At 40.8% G+C, this 23,945-nt stretch overlaps 1 protein-coding gene and 1 pseudogene across 1 annotated transcript in view; one reads left to right on the forward strand and one right to left on the reverse strand.

Annotated features, from left to right (window-relative positions):
* Positions 1-23,245, reverse strand: part of HOPX (HOP homeobox) — a 32,763-nt gene extending 9,518 nt beyond the window's left edge. Inside the window, exon 1 of the mRNA XM_049789957.1 lies at positions 22,891-23,245. The gene's annotated coding sequence lies outside the window, so the exon portion shown is untranslated. The remainder of the gene's footprint in view (positions 1-22,890) is intronic.
* Positions 15,542-17,016, forward strand: LOC126032289 (protein PAT1 homolog 2-like; annotated as a pseudogene).
* Positions 23,246-23,945: the final 700 nt, after the last annotated feature.

Genomic DNA, 23,945 nt, shown 5'->3' on the forward strand with positions numbered 1-23,945 from the left:
GTACGTGCAGACGGGCGTCTGTTACTATTTGACTGGGTACTGACACACTTCATAGGTGTCATTTCTAGCGAGAGCTGCTGAGGGACTCCTGCTATGGGTCTTGTGCCAAAGAACCTCAGAGAGCAGAAACTGCTGCTTCTGACTACAGCATAGGTTTCCTTTAGTCTATGGACAGAGCTATGCTTGCTGGCTCTTTCACAAAACCTTCACTTCTCCGTTGAATCCTCACTCCTTCAGAGATACTCCTCACTGGGGCCGGAGAGATAGCACAGTGGTAGGGCATTTACCTTGCACACAGCAGACCCGGGATGGACACAGGTTCAGTTCCCAGCATCCCATATGTTCCCCCGAGCCTGCCTGCTAGGAGCAATTTCTCATAGCAGAGCCAGTAGTGACCCCTGAGCGCCACCAGGAGTGGCCCAAAAACCAAAAAAGAAAGAAATACTCCTCAGCATTGATAGCATATATAGTGAAGAGTATCATTGCCTTCTAGAACTTCTAGGGATCCAGAGATAGCACAATAGGTTGGTCACTTGTCTTGCACAGGACCAACCCAGGTTCCATTCTCAGAACCCTATATGGTTTTTGGTCCCCTGAGCACTGCCAAGAGTAATTACTGAGTGCAGAGCAAGGAGTGACCCCTCTACATCCCCTGGTGTGGCCCCAAACAAACAAATAACAACAACAAAGAAATACTCATCAAGTGTGCAACTTTCTAAACTGAACTCAGGTTTAGTATGCAAGCCAAGCCTTGCTCCTGCTTTCCTGATTTAATTGCTATGATAAACCTTTAAATCAATGAATGCTATTACATGGAATCTCATATTCTTCTGGCTTCCTGTTAGAGGACTTTGTAGAACATTTCAACGGTTGGATTTGGCTGATTTTAAAAGACTCTTTTGGCTTTGTTGGCTGCTATGGAGATGTGAGAGGAACATTTGAAAGCACCTTCTCCAAAGTATAGCAAACAAATAAACTGGGCTTTAGAAAAAGGGGAGGGTAATCTCTATCCTTAGCTCTACCTGTTATTTCCTCCCACAAAACACTCTTACACTTATTTCCACCCTCTCTGGCCAGCATGTGCTGACAGTTGTGGCTTGGTTTCTCACCTCTCCCCCACTCTCTTCTTTCTTTCAGAGGAAACTTATAAACTAAATCACCCTAGTAACCTTCTCCTTATAAAGCTTCTCAATGCTTTCCAGTAAGGAAACTGTTGAAAGGTTTCTCTGAAGGTAGTCTAAACAATGTCAGATGAAAAGAACTAAAAATATTTGAAAGCTTCTTCAATGTTAACCTTAGCACGAGTTCCTTTGTTGCTGTGCTTATTAATAACTTATGAAACAGTCAAAGAGCAATTTGTTCTGTGGTGGTGTTTTCTTTGTGGCTGGAAGAAGAAAGTGCCTAAAACCCTCTCAAGAGGATAAAGGAAAGCTGTGGGCTTTGAGGAAAAATATTAATGCTTTGGAGAGAGAGCATTATTAATCTGATAGTTTTACTACTGTCCCTGATTGTTTATATATATTATGGGAAGCAAAAAAAAATATATATGTATATTATATTATAGAGAAGGCCTAGGGGACTGTGATACTTGACCAAATTGTTCATGATTCAAAGTTTAGGCCCTGCAATGTTGGAGACCACCAACAATGATGCCCAACATTCCTGGGTAAGGTGGTCCTGAGCTATATATACCCTGTAATACAGGGGGTAGGAGGATATATGCACTGCCAGGTATCTAACTTGGATCTTGTACATGTCAAGTATGCACTTCTGTCCATGCACTATCTATATAGCCCCTGGTTTTATACAAATATCTTTAGATCTTTACAAAATCTTTAGATTTGAATCTAAGGCTAAGGAGACAACTCAAAGGTCTAGAGTGCAGGCTTTGCAGACAGCAACCCTGGTTTTATCCCTGGCACTGCACTGTCTCCTGAGCACTGTTGAAAGTGACCCCTGAGCACTAAGCTAAAAGTAGATCCTGAGCACCAACAGATATACACTGTAAACCAAAACAAATATAAGAATAAAAGTATGGGGCTGAAGAGATAGCATGAAGGTAAGGCGTTTGCCTTTCATGCAGGAGGTCATTGGTTCGAATCCCGGCGCCCCATATGGTCCCCCGTGCCTGCCAGGAGCAATTTCTGAGCCTGGAGCCAGGAATAACCCCTGAGCACTGCCGGATGTGACCCACAAAAAAAAAAAAAAAAAAGAATAAAAGTATCTCCTCTGAATTATCTCACCAAACATGCTGCCAACTGGTTAGATGCAAAAATAACTTTGGTCTTAGATTGACCCTTTCCTTCCCCCATCACTCAGACCTCTTTGTAACACCAGAAACATCAAACCAAAAGATAAAAATGTTTAGTGGCAGATATTCTTCGTAAACAGTGAGCTGGCCAAAATGAGGAAAAAATTATTAGAACCTTCTTTAGAAGGTGTTGTTTGATTATTCTCAAAGTCCCTAAATTCCCCAGTGAAAAAACAGTTAATTTTCAAGTTAGCATTTATAAAGACCATATATGTACTAGAATTCAAAGTATACAGCCGTTGGGCTGGAGAGATAGCACAGTGGTAGAGCATTACCTTGCATGCAAACAACGAAGGAGATGGTGGTTCAATTCCCAGCATCCCATATGGTCCCCTGAGCCTGCCAGGGGCGATTTCTGAGTGAAGAACCAGGAGTAACCCCTAAACACTGCCAGGTGTAACCCATTAAAGTAAAAAAAAAAAAAAAGTATACAGCCAGGAATGGCACTCAACTGCATGTGGGAGACCCTGGCTTTGATTCCTGGAAATACATGTGACTCCCCAGCACTGCTGGGTGCAGCCCTGGTGACACACACTGCTGGGGGGGGGGGGCGGGTGACCCACACAACAACAGCAGTGCCTTAGAATATAAAATAAAGTAATGGGGTAGAGAGCCAATGCACTGAATGCAGACTTTATATGCAGAATGTCTGGGTTCCATCTCTGTCACTGCATGGTCCCCTGAGTAGAACAAGCACAGAACTGGGAGTAGCACCTGAGCACTACTAAATGTGACTGCCCAAATATGCCCAAATATGACTGCCCATATCTTTCCAGAGGGGAAAAGGTATGATTTAAAATAAACACTACAGGGGCCAGAGAGATAGCACAGCAGTAGGGTGTTTGCTTTGCATTCGGCAGACCTGGGAGAAACCTGGTTGAATTCCCGACATCCCATATGGTGCCCAAGCCTGCCAGGGGCAATTTCTGAGTGCAGAGCCAGGAGTAATCCTTGAGCACAGCTGGGTGTGGCCCAAGAACCAACTAATCAACCAATCAATCAAAAAATAAATAAAGTTAAAAAAATAAAAATAAAATAAACACTAGATTCTAAATATACTTTTTAGATAACATCATTGCTCTCTTAGGAAAGCAAGATCACATTGCATTTTTGTGTGAAGCAAAAATAGTTTTTATGGAATAAATTTGAAGATAATAAATGTGAGAGAAAAATAATATTTTTAATTCTCATTATAACAATAGAAGTAGTTTGTGATGTCATGCACATCAAAATGGGCTTACCTCTCCGTATAAGTTCTCCTTTTGTCCACTTGATATTAGAAAAACCTATTTAAATTTGAGTTCCAATTTTGGTCATCATCTCTCACTTTGGGGGGAGGATATCTCCTAGGTAGCAAACAACTGAGAGCAGGTGCTACATATCACTATCTGGAGTATAGTGTCATTTTTATGATTCTAGAATGAATAAGCAAGGTAGTTGAAAACAGAACCATTATAAAAGAAAAGCAAACAAATGCTGGGAATTGAAGAGATGGTACAGGGGTCAAGATGAATGCCTTGCAAGTGGCCAAGGTTGGCTCAATCCCCAGTACCCCATGTTCCCCTGAGCATTGTGGTCAAAATTGTCCTCTGGACCATTGATTGGGAGGTCTTCTGTCATCAAATTCCAGTGCTGTCTATATTGCTTCTTTAAAAGCAGTACCTGGGTGGAACATCTCAAGACCAGACCCAGCTAAGATGGAAGGAGATGTCATATCTTCAACATATTTTTATTCATACTTTGTGCTACCTTACATTTTGGTTTCAGCTTAGTTTTGGTATTTTCACGAAACTAAGAGTTTCTTTGCTCATTCCTAATTATCACTCTCAAATTTACCCATTCTCTTAAACATTAATGAGGAAGCATCGATAGGACAGAAGATTAGTGGTATGGAATTTATAACAAGCAGAAACAAGTACTCTGACTTGGTAAGTAGAGTTTGCACAGTTGTTTTGGCTTATGTAAATATTGACCAAACTGAAATGGCTTAGAAAAAGTTTGCGCATGGGGCTGTCTTTGCTACTAAATTCTATATTCTCCTAGGCGCTGTGCCATGTCTTACAGATTCACATCTCTTAAGCATTCCTTAGGAATATCTAGCACTAACAGATTCTCAGCTGATGTCCATTTAACCAAATGGCATCTAGCATTAGCTGATTTAGGACATAGGTTAGAAGATTACTCTTGGTTTACAAAAACCTCAACCAGCCCTGTACAAATGTAAACAGAACAGTTAAATAAACAATTTCAGTCTTTTGATATTCTTTGATCTTCACTCTCCCAAACAATACAGAATTGATTCCTATTTTTGAGACCCAAGAAGAAAATTCACCTTTGTTCTAACAATAACGTGTATTTTGAGTAGCACAATATATCAGAAGCAATCCTAAATGTCTTAGATGCACTTACTCATTGAGTCATTAGAGAAGCAGCATTTTGTGGTCATCATTCTTAGTCTCTCTTTTGCACATGTGGAAAATATAGACAATTATATATACTGTTCATGAGGAGAAATATAGAGCTTTTCCCAAGTCATAAATGTAGCCAATAAGAGAGTAGGGATTTAAACCCAGAATGTCTGGCTTTCACATTTACTTCTTAATCTCTGAACTACAGTTTTTTTTTTGTTTGTTTGTTTTGGTTGGTTTGTTTGTTTTTTGTATTATTAAGTGGCTATGTAAACCACAATACTTTGCCGTGTTGCATGAAAAAGGGGCCTTGATACCGAGTAATGTCATCTGGTATAGGAGGAAGGTGTTGTCTAGTCTGTGTCTAGGTGTTGCTTAGGCATCTTTCTCAATCTTGGTGACCAGACTCTGTTCGGATCCAGCTATATGAATTAGCAGTGATTTTAGTTCATCACTGTCAGTCTAACTGCTTGCCCATCTCCAACATGTTCTCTATTAATTGGTAATAAATAATTAAAAAATGATGTTGAATAAATAATAGTGTACTAGTGAAGGAAAGTAAACCGTGTCCAACAGAAAGGAATAGAAAGGTTAACTTTAACCAGACCAGCTCAAGCTCCATGACTCTTATAACTACTTAATCCCTAGATATACAGTACTCTGTTGAACTGAATCTTCTGAAACTACAAATCTTTTAATTGTCATCTTTTCTAAAGTCGCTTAAAGAAAATGCCAGATGTCATGAAAAACCTGTAGAAAGGGGCGTTTCAAATGACTTTTAGTCATGAGTTAATCATTTACTAATCGTGGACATAACATTCTTTACTGTTTGTCTTTGAGGCAAACCCAGTGTTGCTCAGGGCTTACTCCTGGCTCTACGCTCACTCCAGGCAGTGCTTGGGAAACCATATGGAATGCCAGGTATTCAACCAGGTTCAGTGTGTGCAAAGCAAGTGTCACTATACTACCTCTCCAGACCACATTCTTTTCACTAACATGTTCTAATCCAAAGTTCCATATGTAAAAACATAAGAAGTAATGAAAGATAATAGTAGACCCTAAGCTTCTTCTTTGATTAAGTTGTAAAACAAATAGAACATCAAGTCAGCCTCTTTAACTTGAAAGGGCAAATGGGCAACTCCATTTCCATAATCTTTTTATATAGGAGCCTTTTCAAAGATCTAAGCTTTTAATGATTATTATGACTTTAAAAAGGGTTTTCTCTAGTGAGAACTCTATACATTGTAAATAGAATCTCAGGCTACTGCAGTTTATGGTCTTCTGAGCGCCACCAGGGGTCACTCCTAAACAGGAACAGAAATAGCAGCCCCTGAGCACAACGGAATGTGGCCCAACCTACCTCCCCATCTCTCTACCCCTCCAAGAATCCAAGGCTAACTCCAAAAAAGAGAGAAAGACTGAAATGCTAATTTGAACTTTAATTAGCAGTAAATGTTTTTAATTTTTGAAATATTGAAAAAGTAGGAAATTATGTTTAAATATCCCAGTGAAATTATATGAAATTTTTTTCATTGTAATGTGTAAGAAAATGACCATTTAATTAAAATTTGGTTCAGGTTCCATTCAGGAGTCACCAGAATTCCAGCTTCAGTAGGGAATTTTTGAGAATGTTAAAGGATTATAATACAACTCTGAAATAGCTGAAGTATCCAGAGTATTCCCTAACACACTGTTGGATATATAGGACAAATGTATTGGTACATATTGATTAAACTTTTTTTTCACTTTAAAAAGTATGGCCTTGGGGCATAGCAACAGCACAGCAGGCAGGGCATTTGCCTTACATGCGGCTGACCCCGGTTCAATTCCTGGCATCCCATATGGTCCCCCGAGACTGTCAGGAGTAACTTCTGCGCACAGAGCCAGGAGTTATCCCTGAGCGCCATCAGATGTGGCCCTAAAACAAAAAACAAAGTATGGCCTTCTACAGGAAGGAAAAAAGGAAGAGAAAGAGAACAAAAAATGTCTGTCATAGAGGCCTATAGTGGGGAGGGGAGAGGTGAGTAGGAAGGAAACTGGGGGCATTGATAACAGAAAATGTTCTCTGGTAAAGGGTGTTGGACATTGTATGACTGAAACTCAATCATGAACAACTTTGTAACTGTATATTTCACAATGATTCAATCAAAAATTTTACTTTAAAAAGGTATGGCTAGGGCCCGGAGAGATAGCACAGTGGCATTTGCCTTGCAAGCAGCCGATCCAGGACCAAAGGTGGTTGGTTCGAATCCCGGTGTCTCATATGGTCCCCCGTGCCTGCCAGGAGCTATTTCTGAGCAGACAGCCAGGAGTATCCCCTGAGTACCACCGGGTGTGGCTTAAAAACCAACAAACAAACAAACAAACAAACAAACAAGGTATGGCTTTCCTTTTCCTTCATACAAAGAAGCAATAACTCAAGTTATATTGTCATAATGGCATACCTAATCATGAGAGGGGAGAGTGGTAAAGTGATAAAGAAGTGTTGAGAACCTGAGAAATCAGTTATTAAGGTACAATGATCATTGTTGTGAAGGGTGAATAACAAAATAGCAAAGAAGTTACTTTTTTTCAATCTCCCCTTATCCTTCTACCCAAGGGGAAAAATAAAGATAGACCATTGTGTTTCTAGGGTCAGTCACCAATTGGCACTTTCAGACAAGAACAGTTTAGGTGCTGTCCATAGTTCTTTGGATGAGAAGAGAAAAGTAGAACTGCATCTTATAATAATAAAGTAATATAATTAAAATGTACTTCATTGATGATACATTTAAAAATTTTATTAATACCTGAAAATATTAAACTGATAAAAGAATATGTTGAACTAGTTGGAAATAATGGATAGAGCAGTGGTTAAGGAGTCACATGATAATTATTGAGGGCTGAATTTTTAAAATTTTGTTTGTTTGTTTTGGGTAACATCCAGCATTGTGCTCCTGGCTCTGTGCTTAGGGATTACTCTTGGTGGGCTTGAGGAACCATATGTGGTGCCTGGGTCAGACATGAGCAAGGCAAGCACTCTACCTCTATACTATCTCTCCAATCCTTTTACAACTTATTTGAAATAGCTCTTCTCTGAACAGTGTGATCAAAAACTACCTTCCTTGTCTATGTACTCCAGTTATGAACCAGTGAGATGATGATTTCAAAACAACTTACAAAACTCCTAATGACATCTTTTCCAGACATGTTGTAATTATTTCTTCAGTTGGCAAAGTGAGGGTGTAAGCCAAATAACCTTGGAGATCATTTATCTTTTGAAATTCTGACACTGGAAACAACCTGGGTTTTATTAACCCAGATAGTTATATTCCTAATTGTCAATATTGGCCTAGGAAAGCAGAATTTTGAGCCTATTCTAGACTGATTTGCTGAATGTTGTGCCTAGTTTCTACTTCAGAAGACCACTATGGGGCCCAAGAAACTTTCTGGACCAGCTATTTTTAATACCCAACTTTTCAAAATGAACATGTCTATGTGATTTGTTACTGAAACCTTGCATAATATGGTCTAAAGAGATAGAACTGCAAGTAAAGCGGTTTCCTTGCAAGTAACTAACCCAGTTTTGATTACTAGTACTACAAATGGTTCCCTGAGCACTACCAGGCATGATCCCTGAGCACAGAGTCAAAAATAAGCCCCAAGCACCATGAGGTGTGACCCCAAAACAAACGAGAAAAGAGTACAAGGTATGCTATGAATAATTAGCATTAAGACAACTGGCATGCATCAGAAACAACCCAATAAAACTGAGATATCATGTTATCTTATTTATTATATAGAAAAATAGATTTTTCACTTAAATGTGGAAGAGTAAACATTATTGTTTGTCACAGACCTTTGTACTGCAGATTAGTAGTATTCAGGGCTGTTAGGATCTCAGAGGTCAGATTTACATAGACCTAAACACAGTAATAAACAGAAAGCTGGGTTTTCTTTTTTAGCATGGTGTGTGTGTGTGTGTGTGTGTGTGTGTGTGTGTGTGTGTGTGTTTCTCTTAAGAGTATACTGTTGGGCCCGGAGATATAGCACAGTGGTGTTTGCCTTGCAAGCAGCTGATCCAGGACCTAAGGTGGCTGGTCCCATATGGTCCCCGGTGCCTGCCAGGAGCTATTTCTGAGCAGACAGCCAGGAGTAACCCCTGAGCAATGCCAGGTATGCCCCCCCCCCCCAAAAAAAAAGAGTGTACTGTTGCAAGAGGCAAAGAAGAAAAAACATTAGAACAGTGGTGTGTGGTCTTGGTCATATTAGTGGTCATGATTGCAGTTGAGTTACTTTGTATATTGCAGCCATAAATGTTAGTGCTATTGAAATCATGTTATCTAAATTATAACAAAAATAAAAACAGGCGTGGGATTAAAAATAAAAGGTAGCACCCAAAGTATCCAAAGACAATAGAGATAAGGGCCAAGAGGACTAATTTATGATAGGAAGCCTGCCACAAATAGTGGGGAACTGCAATTAGGGCAGAGAAGGGACCACTATGACAATGGATAGTTGGAAATGATTACTCTGGACAAGAACTCATGCCAAAAGGAGATAAAGTGATAAGCATGGGGCTGGAGAGATAGCATGGAGGTAAGGCATTTGCCTTTCATGCAAGAGGTCATCGGTTCGAATCCCAGCGTCCCATATGGTCCCCCGTGCCTGCCAGGAGCAATTTCTGAGCATGGAGCCAGGAGTAACCCCTGAGCACTGCCGGGTGTGACCCAAAAACCACAAAAAAAAAAAAAAAAAGAAAAAAGTGATAAGCATGATAACTCTTCAATAACAATTTAGCAAACTGTAGGGTCTAAAAGATAAAAAAAGAAAGAAGAAAGGAAGAAAAAAAGGAAAGAAAGAAGAAAGAACATTGGTGGCCAGAAATGTGCCACCAATGAAGTGAAGGAATGAGTTAAGGAATGAGTGTTGGAACATTGTATAATTGAAACTTAATCATGAACAACTTTGTGACTGTGTGTCTCATGGTGGTTGATTTAAAATTTTATCAACTCAAAGAAAGAAAAAAGAAAAATAAATAAATAAAAACTTAGGACTAGAGAAATTGTTTAACAGACTGAGCACGTGGTTTGTGTGCTGAAAGCTTGGGTTTCATTCACAGCACTAGTGTCCTTGAGTACTGCTGGGAATGACCCCTGAGTACAGAGGACCCCAAAATTAACATTTAAAATACTGAAGACCAAAATTTAAGAACAGAAAGGAAAAAAGCTATATTGTCACAGTTTTGTGGTCAAAGGTAAGAAGATATACTTTGACTTCCATTGTCTGGCCTTTCTTTCTTTTTTTTTTTTTTCTTTTTTTATTGCAGCTTGAAAGCAAGAGCAGACATTTATCAGATGAGATGAATAAGGCTCGGGCCTTGTCCTGCTTTGAGCTTTTACAGTTGTGCTAATAGTTGTGCTTATATTCATAAAAATGAATATGATCAAATGTAAACAAAGGAACAAAAGCAGCTTTTACTAGAGATTTCTGTGGAGCATGTGCCTTTTAAGTCAGAATGCTTAACATTGTTAAGTTAATGATTGAATCTCTTCTGGAAATGCCTAAAGTTCCCAAATACTACAAAATTAGAAAAAAAATTCTGCCACAGTGTTGGGACTGGCTAAGGATCCAATATTCTCTAAGGATAAGATTAGAACTAAAGAGAAGGGAGAGAATGCATGGAGGTAGGGTGTTTGCCTTGCATGAAGAAGGATGGTGGTTCGAATCCCAGCATCCCATATGGTCCCCTGTGCCTGCCAGGAGTGATTTCTGAGCACAGAGCCAGGAGTAACCCCTAAGCGCTGTGGGGTGTGACCCAAAAACAAACAGAACTAAAGAGAAATTTAGAAATAGTGTTAAACTTAAAGAGAAGAAAATGATCAATTTTCTGAATGATTTGTGAAGAGGAAAAATGGCACAAATTAGTAAAAATGGCAGTTAATAAATATTTTGTTATTATTTTTGTATATTATATTATATTATGTTAATGATTTTAAGTCACTATTAATCATCTTGGTTATGTTTTATTTAGAACAGAATCCAATAGACTACATTAATAGATTTATCAATAAGGCAGAGAGTGGTTTGCTAAATAGAAGAGGAGAAACATTCAAAAAATTTTATTTGTTTGGGGCCACACCTGGCAGTGCTCAGGGAATATTCCTCTTCATAAGCTCAGAAATTACTCCTGGCTCAGGGGACCACATGGGGTGCCAGACTTGGATGCATGCAAGGCAAATACCCTACCTTCTGTACTATCACTCTGGCCCTGGGACTTTCAGAAATTTAAATGTTAAGTATAGAAGTCAAGTTTTTTTAACTCTACAGAGGTAATATGCTTGCCTTGATTGTGATGCCAACACAGTTTGAACCCTCGCAATATTATTTATTATTATTAATTTGTAATTATTAATAATTTGTAATAATTAATACAAAACAAGCTACACAGAGATAATTGAGAATATAAATAGAATCATGACATTGCTGTTTCCTAGTCATTTTGGAATGTGAAAAAATAGTAGTCTCTACCTTCATTTATTATTATTATTTTTTTTATTTACCTATCTATTTTGGTCGATTTCTCTCTTTGGGTGTGATTATTGAAATTGTTGTCCCCAGTTATACTTATTTTTTCTCTTCCTCTCTTTTCTTTCGTTATGTGCTATGCCATGTTTCTTATTTCAAGACCATGGTGTGTTTTTTGTTTGTGTGCTTGTTTTTGTTGGTTTTTTGTTTGTTTTGTTTTTTGTTTGTTTTTTTGTGGTGCTTATCGATATAGCTGGAGTCCTCAATGGATATTTGACACTTCTTTTGGTACTGGTGGAGTGTTTCACCTTCTCTTTCTCCTTCACCTCCCAAATCGATGATGAGAGCCACTAGAAGGATTCCGCCCATTTTTGGGGTATTAGACTCTTACCCCAATTTATTACTTTTTTCTTTTTCAGGCAAAACCACGTAACTTGAAATAGCTGGTCTTGCCTCCAGTTAGAGGGGGAAATAAGGGAGGCCTCAAGACCAAACAGGTGCAAGACTACTAAGTAATAGGTTAGATACAGAGGGGACCACATATTCTAGCCGCCCTGGGGGTGAGGGAAGAAGAAATGGGAGGGAAGACAAAAACGGACGGGTAGGGAGAACAATTCGGTGATGGATGGGAATCCCTCCTGATTTTATGTAAATATGTACCTAAAATATTATTGTCAACAATATGTAAGCCACTATGATCAAAATAAAATTATATTATAATAAAAAAATTAAAAAAAATAGTAGTCTCTTTCTAGAACCCAACTCTGCTAGCAAGAAGTTTGCTTGTCATTTGGGAGACATGTCCTGATACTTTATTTTTTTGCAAATGTGTTGTGGGGTCTATAAAATGCTGCTTGATGGAATCAGAATGATAGTACTGTGGGTAGAGTGTTTGCCTTTGGTTCAATCCTTACCATCCCATATGGTCCCCTAAGTACCACCAGAAAAACAAAAACAAACAAACAAACAAATATACTGCCTGAGTTTTTATTACAAATTTAGTACCCTTCACAGTATTGCCTCTGCATGGTCACTAGAGGTTTAGATGGCCAGTTCAAGATCAGTGTAACCTGAAGGTAGGACTTTTCAGGTTGTTTCTGCATGGTAGACAAGTTCACAAAAAGATCTGAGAAAATGGAAGTATCTCTTTATGCAAATTTCCTTGAATCAATTTTTTTAATATTCAACTACCATTCGTATTTTATTACCATAATAAGGGACTAGATCAAAGGACACAAACTTGGAACTTCTAGTCTTCCATGTTATAGCAAAGTCCAGTCATGCATGTGACTTGTTGCCACGCAACCTGGGTATACGGACTTTCCTCATCACACACACTTGGTTGTTTTATGACCAAGTACTCAACTCAGAAAAATGTATATCATTGGCCTACTAATTACACCTAAAATAAGTGAAAAAAAGGAGACATGACATTCCATAAAATCCAACTCAGGGAGAGCTCTAAATTTACAGTCAGTATTTGAGCACTAGACATTGTGCTCCAGAGAGAGATTGGATGAAATCTCAGAAGACCTGTTTACTCTTTTTTTTTCTTTTTGTGGTTTTTGGGTCACACCCGGCACTGCTCAGGGGAAACTCCTGGCTCCATGCTCAGAAATTGCTCCTGGCAGGCACGGGGGACCATATGGGAAGCCAGATTCAAACGGATGACCTTCTGCATGAAAGGCAAACGCCTTACCTCCATGCTATCTCTCCAGCCCCATTACTCTTTATGGAGTTACATCTCCAAGTGACTTTGGAACCTTCATGTTTTCATCTCAACTGAAGGCATAATTTTACCCCACCTAGCTCACCAATTGTAGAGGATTTAATAAAATAAACTATGTTTAAGAATAGCACTATAAGGGGCTGGGCGGTGGCGCTGGAGGTAAGGTGCCTGCCTTGCCTGTGCTAGCCTAGGATGGACCGCGGTTCGATCCCCCGGCGTCCCATATGGTCCCCCAAGAAGCCAGGAGCAACTTCTGAGCGCATAGCCAGGAGTAACCCCTGAGCGTCACAGGGTGTGGCCCAAAAAAAAAAAAAAAAAAAAAAAAGAATAGCACTATAAGACTGGAATACTAGAACAGTGACTAGAGCATTTGTTGTACACAGCCAACCCGGGTTCAATCCCCAGCATCCCAGGTGGTCCCCCAAGCACCATCAGGGTGGTCCCTGAGTCGAGAACCAGAGAAATCCCTGAGCACTGCCAGAAAAAAAAAAGAATAGCAGTATAGGGACTAATTCCTAAGTGCAGAGTCAAGAATAACCCCTGAGCACTGCTGGTTGTGGCCCCAAAAGGAAAAAAAAATATAAGGCACTATATATGATAAGCATTCTATATAAACAAAGTACCACTATTGGGGCCAGAGCACACAGTGGAGAGGGCATTTGCCTTGCAAGCAGAAGGTAATTCCATATTTTCAACCAGCATTAAATAACAAACTAATCACTTCTTTTGGTTTTAGAGCCACACCCTGAATGCCTGGGGCCTACTCACAGCTCTGTGCTTAGAGATTACTCCCAGCAATCCGAAGGAGGCTACACTTGGGCCTTCTGCATATACTATCTTAGCTTTTAAATGGTGGAACCCTAAACTGAATACAAAAGAAATGGAGAAAGAGCTCCCAGTACCAGCTTTCTCCAAAGGATGCTATCCTTCTTCCCGGAAAGAGTATAAAGAAGACATAATAAAATGATATACTTTTGAGGCTGACATTATAGAATTCAGGTACTGGCCACTACACATTTAGAAAGGAGTATGAGTTACAAGAACTAGAGAAAATTATGTGTGTATACTACACAGGAAGAAAATAAAAATACAGCAGAGATTGGACTAACGGAGCAGATCTGTCTTGTCTTCAGGAATTCCAGGAAACTTCTATCATGGGCGTCTGTATTTAAAGACTGGAATGACTGTGATTAGCTTCCTGCAAAGTACACACTAAGATTAGGACTGATCAATATCTGCCTGAGGTCATTTCTGGTTTGACTTTTGTTGCTAACATAGGAGAACAAAATGTTCACTGCTAAAGATATGACAAGGGTTTCACAGTTGCTCACAATTTATAAACGACACCAGAAACAAGTGACAAGAAATTATATGAAACTACAAAAATTAACTTTCCTTGTTAACTTATTCTGATGCTGGAATTAAACCCAGGGCCTCAAACATCTTAGTCACATATTCTACTGCTGAATTACGTCTCCAGGTCCAAGTTCTCGTCTTTTCATTTATTTATGCACGTATACATTTATTATTATCATCATTGTTATTTGGGAGAGGTACTCTCCTCGGCACTGGGGGCCCAAATTACCCTGATATTGCTGGAGCAGGGAAGGCATACAGTGTGGGGTGTCAAACCCAGGCCTTACACATGCAAAATATGTGCCCTACCATTAACTGGCACACCCCTGAGCCCACCTTCTCTACTTTTTATTTATTTTGGGGCCACACCTGGTGACTTTCAAGACTTGCTCCTAGCTCTGCATTGCCGGGATTGCTCCTGATAGGTTGAGGGAACCATATAGAATGCTGGGGATGAAACTCCAGTCAACCAAGCACCAGACAAGAGCCCTACCCACTGCTACCCAAGCATAGCCATAAACTAACAAAAGTCTGAAATAGGGGCTGGTGCAGTGGCGAGGAGCGATAAGGCTCTCTGCCTTGATGGCGCTAGCCTACGACTAACTGACTGGCATTCCACCCCCCATCGTCCCATATGGCTCCATAAGCCAGAAGCTATTTCTGAGCATATAGCCAGGAGTAATCCCTGAGCATCACCGGGTGTGGCCAAAAAAAAAAAATTAGAGTCTGAAATAAATATCAAAGCAATTTTTATGTTGATTTGTTTTGTTCTGGAGCCACATCCAGCAGTGTCAGGGGTTACTTCTGGCACTGTTCTCAGAAATCACTCTTGGTGGGTTCAATTGAACATACTGAGTGCAAGGCAAGAAGAGTCCTAGCCACTGTACCAGCATTATGGCCCCAGCAATATTTTCTTTAGAGAAGTATATATACCGGTGGAGTTTTTGTTGTTGTTGTTGTTGTTTGTTTGTTTTTCAGGGGGGCACACTTGCAGTACTCAGGAACTATCCTGTCTTAGTACTTCCCAGTATGAAGTGAGAATGAAGAGAAAAATTAGAGGCATGACCTCTGAGTAACCCAGTCTACAGTCTGGTCAATGACAACTAGGTGATCAATCACAATGACCAGAAGAGAGCAAGCAATCTGATCAGCTTGTTAAAACAGGATGTTTAATTGGTTATTAAAATACCAAGTCCCTTAGCCAAGAAACCTTGATCTCAGCAACCAGATCCCTATGCTAACTTTATGACCCAAAAGAAGAAGGACCCGGTGATAAAAGTAGAGACAGTTCAGCTACAGAGTGAGAACTCCCACATGAATGACTATTACTACCAGGAATATTGTAAAAAACTAGAAAAGAAGCAAGCGGATAAAGAATTACTTGGGTAAAGGAGCAAGGTTGAGTCTCACAAGCTGGTTACATCCTACATTCAAAAGGCAAAAACTTATAAATCGGTAATTTGAATACAGGGCTCCTGGTAACTGTATCTACATCAGGGGTCTCAAACTCAAACTCCTGGGGCCGCAGGAGGCAAAGTCGGGGTGAGGCAGGGCCACATAAGGGATTTCGCTTACCAAATATTCGCAATAAAAAATCGCATTAGTAAGAAAAAAATCGCAAAAAAATCGCATTAAACATTTGCATACCCCGAATGGAACTGCTCGGGGTTTGCGAATGTTTAATGTGATTTTTTTCTTACTAATGCGATTTGTATTGCGATTATTCGGTAAGCAAATAATCGTGAATACTGCGATATTTGAAGGCCGGCCACGGGCCACAAAATGTTGTACAGAGGGCCACAAATGGCCCGAGGGCCGCGAGTTGAGACCCCTGATCTACATGATTTAGCCCTTGTTGAGCTATAGATGCTGCACCTCATAGAATTCAGGAACAGAAAACAGGTGCTACAAGCAGTCAAAATTGAGAGTTTTGTATCATACTGAGAAGATGTTCCTTCAGTTTAACTAGAGATAGAGGAAGGTCAGAAAAATTGACTTCCACAACCCTGTTCTTAGCAGCAGAAAAGCAAGGTTGAGGAGCTTTTCCAGGCCTTGAAGTCCCAGGAACAGAATGACACGGAGGAAGCACTGTAGGTGCTCTCTCTGAGGAAGAGAAAGGTCCAGATAGCTTAGCTGCTCACCTTTCTGCCCCAGTATTGAGCTGGTAACCTTTTTATAGTTATCTTCTTTTCCTGATCAGGACATACATAGCTGATCAGGCCTTACAAATATCGTTCAAACCTCTGAGTAAATGTATGATTCATTTGACCTTTGAATTCTTCCAATGACTTCAGAGACTAATGCTGCTACTACATTGCTCCTAGGAGCAACAAGTCTCTGTGGTGCTTCAGAATCAGTTTGGAATATCTTTGCTCAATGTCCTGCTGAGTCATGAGGGACAGCTGATATCCTTGACTTCTACCCTCAAGAAACCCAACAATGACTAAACAACTTGGACACACATAGTGGTTCTGATTGCCTGGGAGATAGTTCAGATGCCTACAGTCTCGCTGGCAAAACGTCTAGACTTTCCAAGCAACATTCTTTCCCTGTTCTGCAGCCACGTGGACAAACAACTGGTATAGTAGTGGAGGCCAGTAGAGAGCTTGCCAGGATCTTCTAATTTGTTGTTCTGGAATACACATTTCTTGGAAAAAATGTAATTATTAACACTAGCCTTATAGCTATATCTATGGGTATTTGGAAAACCTGAAAGATATTTCTTATGCCTTAATATATTGGAGGATACTGGGGCCAGAGAGATAGCATGAAGGTAAAGGCATTTGCCTTGCATGCAGAAGGACGATGGTTCAAATTCTGGCACCCCATATGGTCCCCCGAGCCTGCCAGGAGTGATTTTTGAGCATAGAGCCAGGAATAACCCCTGAGCACTACTACGTGTGACCCAAAAACCAAACCAGTTTGTTTTGTTTTGTTTGGGGGGCAGATCAGGCAGAGCTCAGTATTACTTCTGGATCTATGCTCAGGAATTACTTCTGATAGTGCTTCTGGACTATGTAGGATAGCAGGGTTTGAACCTGGTTCAGCTACATGCAAGACAAATGCCCTATCCATTGTCCTATCACTCCAGCTCTTATCCCATTTTTCAATCCTTTCTTCAGAAACCTGAGTGAAACATGGCCCAAGGAGTTAACAGAATAATGTATTGAAACTTGTTTGTAAGCTAGGAGGTATCATGGATGCATTTTCTTATTTGTGAATGTTAAAAAACATTAAGTCCCCAGTTAAAAGGACAAGACCTTATTATGTCTAATAAAATAGTATGATATGACTATTATGAAAAAAAAAAACCAGGAACAGGGATACAGAAACAATTGCAAATGTCTGTATTGAATTAAAGCAAATTGTTTTAATCACTGATTGTACCAATTATTGCATATGTTAGCAACCATTGTGTATGTTAAATAAAAAAATGTTCATTAGAAGAAATATGGCCTGTAATAAAAACTCTGGATGAACTGTATTTGAAGCTGGGCCCTTTTTGGCAATAGCCAGGTTAAGTTTATATACATAAATAAGCTGCAGGGCCTCCCTCTTATCTCTCCAATGCTAATCTGTTTCTTCATTAGATTTCTGTACTAGTACCCAAACATGGCTATAAACTAACAAGAGTCTAAAGTAAATATAAATTCAACACTTTTTTTTTTTGAGGAGCGTATATACTGGTGTTTTGTTTTGTTTTGGTTTTGGTTTTTGGGTCACACCCACCAGCGCTCAGGGGTTACTCTTGGCTCTACACTCAGAAATCACTCCTGGCAGGCATGGAAGACCATTTGGAATGTGGTGGGTTTGAACCACCATCCTGCATGCAAGGCAAATGCCCTACCTCCATGCTATCTCTCTGGCCCCCTGGTGTTTTTGTTTTGCAGGAGAGCTCAAGGTCTACTCCTGACTCAGTGCTTAGCAATCACACCCGAGTTGCTTGGGAGACCATGCAGTACCAGGGATTGAACCCAGGGCCCCTGCATCCATGAATGTATTCTAGCCCTTTGAGCCCTCTCCCTGGCCCAAGCAAGTAACTTGCACTTGTGATGAGGAGTGCATGCACCTTCAGCATTCATCCTGAACTTCTTTTGGCTGAGCCCAAATTGATATACCACCTTTCTGATTGGGCTGTGTGGATACAAAACTTTGGGAGGTCCCAGGGCCAGGTCAGCCCTCAACTATCCTAAAATTACAGGCAATTCACTGTATTCTCTTGCACCTTTCTGTATTGTATTCACAGAAGATTATCTAATTCATAACTCACCTCAAACTTTTTGAGAGAGATGGGATTCTATTGATAGTCCCCTGAAAAAAACTGATCTTTGGTGGCTCCCTCTGCTTTAAAATTCCCTATCAGCTGAATTACAGGTACTATCAGAACCCAGATCTCTAACCTCTAGCCTCATATTCTGCCCGCTGCCCCAGTTGCTGTTTGCCAGGACTTGCCTGGAATATTTGTCATTATCTGTTATGATGGAGAATTCTTTGGGAGAGGGAATGACAAACAGCCAACAGGAAGATGGAGGCATTTCTCCAGAAAGGAGAAAGGACAAACTAACTGGTGCCTGTTTATTTGGAACTCACACTTCTCAGACATCATTGGGTTCAGAATCAACAGCACCAGAGATTCAAATTCACACCAAGCTTCCAGAAATGTCCATGGCCAGGAAATAGGTGGGCATTCTATATAGTATTTATGTGTAGCTGCTTGTTTGGTGGGCATTGTTTCCAAGGATCAAACCCATGCCTCATTCATGAAAGGCATATACTGTGCCACTGAGCCCCAATTCCAGCCCCAGGATTATAGAAACCTTAATTCTACTGATTGCCCTACTGCAATAACATTGAGATGCCATTTCAAAGAACTCTCAGATAAGTAGCTGGAACCTAGTGACTAGGCCTCATTATATAACTCATAAACAAGTCATTAAATAATTATTGTGTATTAACGTCATCACTTTAATTTTTCCAGATCTAAGTATGATCATCAAAATCCTAAAAACATGGAACAGCAGGAATCACAATTTTAGTTTGGAGAGGTGAGAGATTTCTAAAAGCAGAGCAGAAGATGTACCTGTCCTCATGCCTGTTCTGCTCAGAAGCTGAGGTGAGAAACAGGAAGAGCAGATCTCACAGGGACAAACATTGCCCCTCGTCACATACCCTTTTTATCCTGAAGTTGACCTGGAAACCAGAATGGAAAGACCCCATAGAGCCACAGAGCCATAGCACAGAACTGAGAGTTCATCCCCATACTCCAAAGAGCATTGTGGCTTTCCACAGAACTGGGTTCCTGATCATCTTTTCTCTAATTATAACCATTCACTTTACAAAAGCAGATACTTTGCAGGGAACAAAAGGAAGCTATGGTTTTGAAACAACTCTTCACACCATCCCTTTAGCGCTGCATCTCTCCCACCCACTTCCTTTCCACTTCCTGGAACCTATTGGTTTGCAATACACCCAAAAGACCATCCAAGCTAGGAGGGGCATGTGTGGTTTTGAGGACTCAGAAATAATCTGGTGAGGACCCGTTGCTCTTCTCCCTGAACAGAGACCCTGAAACACAGGAGCTAAGTGCCCAGGGGCAAACCTTGTCCCCTTTCTGACATCAGGTGGTAAATAAGGTGCTGGATCTACATAAGCATCAACAGGGACTTTCAAATATGAATGACAGATTGGAGTGGTGCTATAGGATTTGTCTTGCATGCAGCTGACCCTCAAATTGATCTGCTATGGTAACTGAGTCCCACTAGAAGTGATCCCACATGTGATCCCCGGAGCCCCTCCACAAGTGACTCCTGAGCACAGAGCCCTGAGCAGCACTGGATTTGGCCCAATTCACTCTCCCCTCCCCATCAATGATTTGATTTGCTAGGGTGGACCCAGTAATAGGGGCTGGTCTCTGGAATCCTAGACCTGATGATGTTGGGGTGGTGCTGAGGGGCTCACAATTCTAGGAATTGGACTCAGAGCATTGAACATGCCAGGCATGAGTCCCACCACTTGAGCTAGCTCCCTGTCCTTCCAGGTTGTTGGTTATTGAGTCTGACTCCCTGAGACACCACCCCCCAGTTGTACAAAAATCTACAATCCTGATTGTAGTCCTTCACCTTTCTTATTGAATTAAATTCCCTCCTTGGCACTCATCTTCAGTTTTCAGCATGTTGTATAGGCTGATTTTTTTTAAATGCTTGTAATCATCTAAATATATATTTAAAATAGAATTTGTTGGAATATAATTGACAATGCTATTTGTATTTGAAGTTTACAACCTTAAACCTTATAAATTTTCACATTCAGGCAATAGATATCCAAACACGCAAGTGAGCACAATCATCACCTCAAGTCCTCATTATTCACCCCAGTTCTAGTATCCTCCCCTTCCATGTATAACCCCTGATCCACTTTCCATCATTATAAATTTTTTTTTGCTTTCTTTTCTTTTTCTTTTTGCCATACCCAACAATGTTCAGAGCTTACTCCTGGTTCTACATTCAGGAATCACTTCTGGAAGCGCTTTAGGGCCCATATATGGTGCCAGGGATTGAACCCAGGCACCACAAAGAAAGTGCTCCACTGTGCTATTGCTCAGGCGCCTGACTTTGTTGTTTCTATTCTTTCATTTTAATGGAATGAGTCATTCAGTATGTTCTACTTTGGCTATCTTAGTATTACTTCTTGTTAATTCTCCTTGTTCTCATATTTTAAATTTCAAACTCTTTACAACAGAAACACCTTTTATTTCTTCTCTCTTTCTCAACTTAACTTTGCTCAAAGAAGCTCCTAAATGTTATTTGCTTGAAGGGAATCAGTTCCTGTTCCAAGGTTTTCAAACTCTATTATTTATTTGTCAGTTTCTATCAGTGGTTACAATTCAGATTTAAAAAAAAAAAAGATACATTAGGGGTTGAAAGATCAATGAGCTTAAATACAAATTTTGTATGTAGGAGTCCTGGCTGTGAGTCTGTTACCACATGATGTGTGGAGCCCTGAACTGGAAGTAATAAATACCAAGTGTGGCCACAAAACAAAACAAAATAATAAGACATTAGGAGCTAGGAATGTGGCTCAGTATATGTGTGAGACCCTCCTACCATCCCTGTACTGCAAAACAAAACAAAAATATATTGGTTTAAGCCAGATATCTTTATCTAGGTTTTGTGGATCTAGGAGCCCAGAAAAAAATTAGTCTAATGGTAGCAGAAAGGTGAGAGAACCCTGTGGGAAAGATTCTTCTCTTTCACTGGATTCCTAATTATCAGATCCTTTGTTGTTGTTTGGTTTGGTATGGTTTGGAGGCCATACCTAGCAGTGTTCAGGGGCTAGTTCTGGCTCGTGCTCAGGAGTGACCCCTAGCGGAGCTCAGGAGACTATATATGCAGTACAGGCATTTCAGCGGGTTGGTAAGACACCAGACAAGCGCAGTAACCCCTGAACTGTCTCCAATCAATCCCTCACGGGATCTTTTGCCCACAGGGATGGACTATGAAATTAATGGTATGCTTAATATCTAGCTATGTTCTTATTTTCACTTTATGAATATGATATCTAATGATAAATCCTCTCCTATCTGTTCTTCCTTGACCTCCCAGCTCTGCTCCTCAGTTTTATTTTTCTGCTGTGGCTATACTGGTCCCCTATTTCACAAAATGCACCAGGAGGTGCCTGAAGACTAGCAGCCTTGCTTCTGGAGAACTTTTCAAATTCCTCTTCTGTTTAAGACCCTCTCACCTAAGGTCTGCGGTGTAGTTTGTGCCCAAAATTTTAGTCAATGATCTTTATTCCCATTTTCTGAAAAATTTACCTGGATATTACTGGGCTCTGCTGTCACAAACCTACATTTCTTCCACCCCCACTCTCAACCCTCACCCCAGCTCAGGCTGGGATTTTTCTTTATCTTAACCAAGATCAGCATCTCCATGGCTAGAAATGTCACAGTAATTAGCAATGATGGATACATAGCCAAGTCACTATTTCCTCCCTCTCCTTTCTCTCAATATACCAAGTATCTATTTTAAAGGATGTTTTAATTTATTTATGGTTTGCAGGCCACACCTTACTGCTCAGGGTTTATTCCCGCTCTGTGTTCAAGATCATTCCTGGCCTGCTCAGGGCATCAATAGGGGATGCCAGGGATTGAGCCCGGTTAGGTCTGGTGCAATGCAAATAAATACCCGCTGTACTATCACTCTGGCCCATTTAGAGGATATTTTAGACAAAGATGTAGAAGAGTAACATCAGTTTTATCAACTCAATTAGTTCACACACATCTGGTCCGCTCAAGCATTAGTTCCCAAGTGGATTTCAGAGACAGGAAAGAAATGTCTTACCTGCTGACCAAGATCAACCTCTTGATTCCGAATCCACCTCCATCCCACTCACAAGTGCAAAGCTGGGCTGTCGTTCTGACAGTTCTCCGGCTGCCAACTGGGAGCCAGTTCTTAACTGTAGACTCCCTCTCTCCCCTCTCCCTTTTCCCTTAGAGCTGCAAATGCAGTCACTCCACTCTCCTCTTGCCTTTACTTTCCCTCATCCCTCTCCCTCCAGTCAAACCTCTGCAAGTTACTTACGTGGAAGTAGCACGATCAAGGACAAGCTCTGAATCTGCAAGCCGAGTTTGCTGCTGCCAGCTGCTTAAATAGCTGGCTGGCTGACGCAGGCGGGGGATAGTCCGTTTATTTACGCCTGTGAGTGCACGCTCAAGCGAGGACCTGAAAAACCTGCCGCGTGGGCAGAAGGAAAACAACCGAGGAACTGGGAGTATGCCCGGGTTACATCCCTCCTGGTTATGCAGGTTTGGGATTCCGGCGGGAACCTCTCTGTCAGTTGGCTGGTGGAAGTGTCTGCTTGCTGCCTTCCTGCCTCGGATCTTCAGGAAGACACTTTACCCAGGATGAGAGAGCGACACTGCCCAGAAGGAGCAGGGACGCTGCTGCCAAGTTCCTGCGTTTGAACCTGCTTTCTGTTTCCACATTTCATAGCCTCAGTTCTGGTGACGTGGATTTCACAGCCCTGTGGGCTGGATGCCAAGATGTTGGACAATTGCCCAATGAATGAAAAGTTTGTTCTTTTCTTTCTTTTCTTTTTCTTTCTCTCTCTCTCTCTTTTTTTTCCAGGCACAGAATGTACAAATAAAGATCAGTGATAACAGAGGCTCAGGCTAGGGTGATACACTTTTAGATTCCCCTCTCAAAATAGTTTAGATTTCATTCTACCCCCCCCCCCATTTCTCCCCCCTCTTCCCTCTAACTGAAACTCCTATCTCAGAGGTGACAGATTGCCCATGAGAGCTCAAATAAAAAGCCTATGTTCACTTCTGTGGGAAGAGGCGCTGGAGCCTGAGTGTGCCAGGGTTGTGTGATGGAGGACGAAAATGTTGCTAAGGGTGAGGGTATGCGTGTGGGTGTGGGGACCCAGTTAGTCGATGCTTATCTCTATTTTATAGCTTGGTGTGGCAAGTCAATAGTCAGTTGCTGCAGGTTAATAACCACATTAAGGTGGTAGGGTTTTAAGGGAGCGAGAGTTTGTGAAGTATCTGTGTGTGTTTCTAGCGCTTACCACTCACAGTGTGTGTACATGCCACCCAGTGGCACGCATCCTCTATTTTTCACTTGACTGGAGAAAG

Source organism: Suncus etruscus, chromosome 16 (genome assembly GCF_024139225.1).
Source record: "Suncus etruscus isolate mSunEtr1 chromosome 16, mSunEtr1.pri.cur, whole genome shotgun sequence".
Classification (NCBI taxonomy): Eukaryota; Metazoa; Chordata; class Mammalia; order Eulipotyphla; family Soricidae; genus Suncus; species Suncus etruscus.